Below are 6008 nucleotides of genomic sequence, written 5' to 3'. Positions count from 1 at the left end.
AAAAGACATGATGATTTGAAAAAATCAAGACTTGTCGTGGAACCCCAAAGGAAAGATAAAACCAGATAGACCAAAGTCAACCTGGAGGTGAGAAATCCTATATGAACTGCAAGAAAATCTCATTTCTCAGCGAGGCCAAGTCGTGCCTAATACAAAGAATAATTATTGTATTTTTAGTAGCGAAGCTACTCTATAATTCACTTTGTCCGTCCGTCAGTCAGTCAGTCAGTCCGTCAGTCCGTCAGTCCGTAACGCTATGGGGGAAATGGGATTTACTCAGCTCCTATAAAAGATAGAATGCTGAAATTTTTTGACAACATGCCCATCATTAAGGAGCACAATTAAGTATAAAACATTGATGTCGGTAGGACCGCTTTTTAGCAGGTTTTAGGCTATTTTTGTATTTTTCACATTTTTCTCCATATCTTCAGTGTTTATGGTGCGATTTTTAAAATTTTTTCAGTTATAGATATCTAAATTAAATTTCCAGTCGTTTAAAGAAAATAGCTATGACGGTCAGGCTGCCTTTAAGCAGGTTTTAGGCTATTTTTGTATTTTTCACATTTTTCTCCATATCTTTGGTGTTTATGGTCCGATTTTCAAAAATTTTTTAGTTATAGATATCAAAATTAAATTTCCTGTCCTTTAAAGAAAACAACTATGATGGTCAGACTGCCTTTCAGCTAGTTTTAGGCTATTTTTGTATTTTCAAATTTTTCTCCATATCTTTGATGTTTATGGTACGATTTCAAAATTTTTTTCAGTTATATATATCAAAATTAAATTTCCTGTTGTTTAAAGAAAACAACCATGACGGTCAGACTTCCTTTTTGCAGGTTTTTGGCTATTTTTATATTTTCCCCCATATCTTTGGTGTTTTTGGTCCAATTTTAAAACTTTTTTTGGGATATCATTATCAAAATAATTTTTCCCATTGTTATGAGCATCTTTTATGTAATTTACTTTGACCGTCATCATTATACAAATAAAACAGGGTTTCGTGTTTATTTTCTTCAATAAATCAATTAATAAATACACTTCAAATCTACTTGTACATATTACCATCCATGATTTTATTTTTTATGCTTCGCTACTTATGGATGTTGTCATCCTTGTTATTTATTTAGTTGCATTGATCCAATTGTTAATCGGCATGTTATTAAAATTTTAAATATATATCTATAATACAAAATAGAATGATGTCTGTCCGTCTGTCTGTCTGTCTGTCCGTCCGTCTGTCTGTCTGTCTGTCCGTCCGTCCGTCCGTCCCTTAAGATATCGGTAACCACTAAACCGATCGGATTCTACTCTTCAGGGTATTTACCTATTGGTCCTGTGGTGGTTTTAAGCTATTTTCTTGGGGGGTGGGACACTCCCAACCCCCCCCCCAAAAAAAAAAAAAAAAAAAATTTCTTGGGAACACATTAGACCAAGCACCAGTAGTACTTTATTTTTATTTATATTTTAATTATCTCTTGGGGCAAAGCCCCTAGAGGCTACGGGCGAAGCGCCGCTAGTATATATATATTTTACGTGTCCTTTTCTCTTTTAGTGCATCCACCTTTATCCCTGAAATGGAAAGAGATGTAGAAGGCAAAAAAATAGCATAAAACCAGGCCTAAGAGTTTAATTAGGTAATAAAGATAGACAGGCAGACAAAACAACCTTACTAAGTTATATAAGAGGAGTTTAAACTTCTGTTCTTATCTTGCAGATATAATTACTGTATAACAGTTTAATATCATTCAACATGTAGTCAGTTTTATGTTACTGCTATGTTACTTATGGAAATAATTGATCTTGTTTAATTTGATAATGTAAACATAATATACGTAAGTACATACTTCTTTTTAAAGTTTGAAAAATTATTAAAGTTTTAAAATGATTACTTGTTTTGTAAAATTTAAATGTTATTATAGTTATTTCTTTCATCGTATTATAAACGGCTTTCCGCGGATATAGAACCTCGGGGCTAAAAAAACTGGTTTTAATCTTATGATTGTACATTTCTCAGGAAAAAGGGATTGTGATTCTGACAAACAATAATAAGTGAAAATTAAAAATTTCCCTTCAACTCCCTTCTCTTTTTTTCTCCTCTTCTTACCCACTTCCCTGTAAGCTACACCAAAAAACAAGTTTTACTCCAACAAAATGTTTGATTTTCGGCAATTTTAAATGGATTTAATTGGCTGAATAGCGGACCCTGCATATTTTATTGTACTTACCCTAATTAACAGGGGAGGGGGATAAACGCTCCACCTGGTTTTCTGTCTCATTTTCTATGAGTAAAGATAGAGGTCTATAGTTTACTGACTTTTTCATTTCTGCTATTTATACAAACTTATATCTCCATCCTGACGGTTACAGTTTGCCAGGTTTAACCAGGTAAAGATTTTTTTTTATTTCAACAAAACATTTTTAAATGACCAAAAATACTAAAATATCTTTTTTAAAATACAAAATATAAAGGTGTCAAAGCGAAATGGTATGAAATAACATTTTAATCAGATAATTCAATATCCAAATTTTCATTTTTACTTACGAAGAATACAATCATATATTTATAAATGTATTATTTTTGTTGTTATTCTTGTTAAATAAATAATTTACATGTATATTATATTATTTTTGTGTTGAATATATAATATATATTATTATCATAATTAGATAAATAAATATTAATTTTCCTTGCCACGCTATATAAGCGTCATGGAGGTTATATAGTTGATTATGCTCCTTAATGATGGGAATGTTGTCAAAAGTTTCAGCCTTCTATTTATTATAGGAGCTGATTTGTCTATAATGGATAGACTGACAGACATTTGGAATTATAGAGCAACTTCGCTACTAAAAAACAGGTCAAAATTTAAAACAGAAATGGTACCTACAATCTACATATCTATAATACAAAGTAGGAAGATGTCTGTCCGTCTCTTTGTTTGTTTGTTTGTACAGAAGGATCTCGCTATCTGCTGAACCAATCAGGTTCTCCTTTACAGGGTAGCTTCTCATAGGTCCCGGGAAGGTTTATAAATATTTTTGGGGAGGGTAGCACCTCGATCTCTCCCAAGAGAAATCGCCCCCAGACAAAAAATTACCCCCCCCCCCCCTACAAAAGAAAATCCTCAAGTGCTCCTCTAGGCCTTTAGGGGCGTAGCCGCTCGTATTAAAAAAAAAATAGTCATTTAATTTTCTAGAAGATGAAAAACTAAACCACACTGTAAAGAAGATAAAAGAGAGATAATCCCAAATAGAATTTAGATTGTCTTGTCTTATCTTCTTCTTACTTTCTTTTTACAATTGTTTTGGACAGCGAAGACTTTCAACATTTAGTTTTGGTCTTTTCATCTGTAACCATTGATTTTTATCGCTAATGTAGACACATTAAAATTGTCCTAACAATTTCAAACTCTGTGTGATAATTCCAAATATCCTAAAACTGCTCAGAAAATGTAATTTACTTAAAGTTACTATTTAAAATGTGCTTCTGAAATTACTTTTGAGGAATCTTTTCGCCAAGTAGACTTTACTTTATAGCTCACACTAGTTGCTTCGTCCCTAGCCTCTAGAGGTCTGAAAAAAGCATAAAACCAATCTAAGACTGTTGTAAGGCTTCCCTGAAAAGTACAACGCATTCGGACCATCAGTTTCTGAGATCTTAAGCTTCCAACAAACAAAACCTTACTACTTTATATTATAGGATAGTATAGTCCATCTGTTGCGGATTTTATGGAAGCAATGTAATTTATCAACTAATATAAATGATGCATATTAAATTTCGGGTATAGTCCCTTTTGTGACAACGCCTCTCAAGGTGCGTTTCGCATTTTCACAGTCGATTTTCTCCTAATTCTAGCCCCTGCGGGGGGCTCTAACCCTGCAGGGCCAATTGCCTACCCAATCATTAGATAACTTAACCTAAAAAATTTCAAAAGCTACTTTGAAAATAAGACGAAACGCCCTTTAAGAGGCGTTGCCACGAAAAGGACTGTATTCAATTTCTTAGGATAACTAACAGATCTATAGTATAGATGTATATACAGACAACTACCTCCCTTCCTTTTTTAAAGACATCTTTCGTCTGCTTCTAAATTTCTGCTACTTGGCTGTGTTAATTTAAGCGATACCATTGGTTGATTTTCAATGACCCAATAGGAAGGTTGCACAAGACGGTTGTGATGGGGAGATACAGTTATTTAACCCTTTCTCCCTCTTGTGTTTTACTCTAATGTATAACTCATGAGCGTCTAGGTTTTTTTTTATTTTATGTCTATTATCTAATCTCAGCCAAATATCTGTATATATGTCTACTAAAATCAAAATTTAAACACTTATAAAACTTTAAGCTTTAAAGAACCTATTTTAATAATGTATAACAAAACAACTTTTTACTTTAATATTCTAATATGTGGCATTATTATTTAAATACTTAATGGCTGATTTGATGAATATTAAAATTGATAACTGATAATGCTGGTATCATAATCACTTTTCCAATATAGATTAGTTATTTTTTGATCAACCTTTTTTTACTAGCAATAAAGATTTTTTATAAATGACGTCTGTATTTCTGAATAACCATTTGAAATTTTCTTTAAATGAAAATAAATTAATGTAAACATCATACATTTTATAACAATCCCAAAAAATAATAAATGAACTAATTTAATATTAAATCAAATTATTTCTACGCTTTTTACAAATATGACGTGTATTTACCAAAAAAAGCAATTTGATTTTTTTTAATTAAGAGAAGAAGTGGCCTCTTGAAAAAAAGGCATAAAAAATTCAAAGCTAATTTGGTTTTTCAAATAAAAGAAGTTTTTTAACACCATAATTGGAGTTTAAATCTCCCCCACTCCAAAAAAAAAATTCAGGTAGGAGTTACTTACCTCTTCCTAAAACCCTAATAAACTTTTTGACACGAACACAGTAATAGTGTCTGACTGATTATGACGTAACAAAAATAATTAGCCAATGAGAGGCCACTATAAATTTTACCATTGGTCAATAACGGCCTCTCATTGGCTAATTTTTTTTGTTACGTCATAATCAGTCAGACACTATTACTGTGTTCTTTGACACAATATGTCGTTTGGCATGTAACCAAACTTGTTTGATTTATTCTGACTTACTTATTAAATTATTAACCAACAAACATAAATAAATAGTAGCTTTGCAATAATCTAAGTTTAACAAGCCTAGAGCACCCTCATATAAGTAGGATTAATATCTAATTTAAACTTTTATTTGAAATTTCAAAACTCTTGAGACCACAGAATAATCATAATAAACAAATTTAAAGATACAAACTAAAAAATTTTGGTTACGTCATAACCGTTAATTTATTGGGAATATACACAATGATAATAAACATTTCATTTAAATAATTGGATTTTTGAGAAAAACAAGCAAACGGATAATTTATTGCGAGGTGCAAATTTTGCAATTTGGATTTAAAATATTTGTATGATTTTGGATGTTTTAATACCTAGAATCTAGGGGCAAAATCACATTACAATTAAAATGATATTTAATTATCTCCGCGAACAAGGACGTCCAAGCCTTTTTAAAGGGGGTAAAATGAGGGGTTTTAAAGTTTATAGTTTGATTGGGGTAACACCCCCTTACCCTACCCCCCCCCCCCCCTATACATTGGACGTCTATGTCCACGTATTCTTATGTTTTCTGTCTAAAGCTCAGGATTTCGTAGATGTTAGGTCCAATATGCTCCCCGGAGTCTAAGGGCGAAGCATATATTTTAGCATGAATTAGTGTAGTTTAGACTTTAAGAAAGCATTTGATTATTTGTACTTTATTACTTGTGCTTTATAGGTTCTTGGCTAGTCCATTTTATGCCGTCTGTAAATGTGCGGACCTAAAATGTAAGCTTATCCGATTGGGAGCTAGCAACCTTTTAAGTTCATAGTTTTTTTAGATAATCGAACATAGAAAATTTTTACCGTGAACTGCACCAGATAATTTTTTCTATCCTTTAATAAATTGAT

The sequence above is a fragment of the Acartia tonsa genome, chromosome 12 (assembly GCF_053477335.1).
Source record: "Acartia tonsa isolate MP-2025a chromosome 12, ASM5347733v1, whole genome shotgun sequence".
NCBI classification, from domain to species: Eukaryota; Metazoa; Arthropoda; class Copepoda; order Calanoida; family Acartiidae; genus Acartia; species Acartia tonsa.
This window is presented reverse-complemented; position numbering follows the sequence as displayed.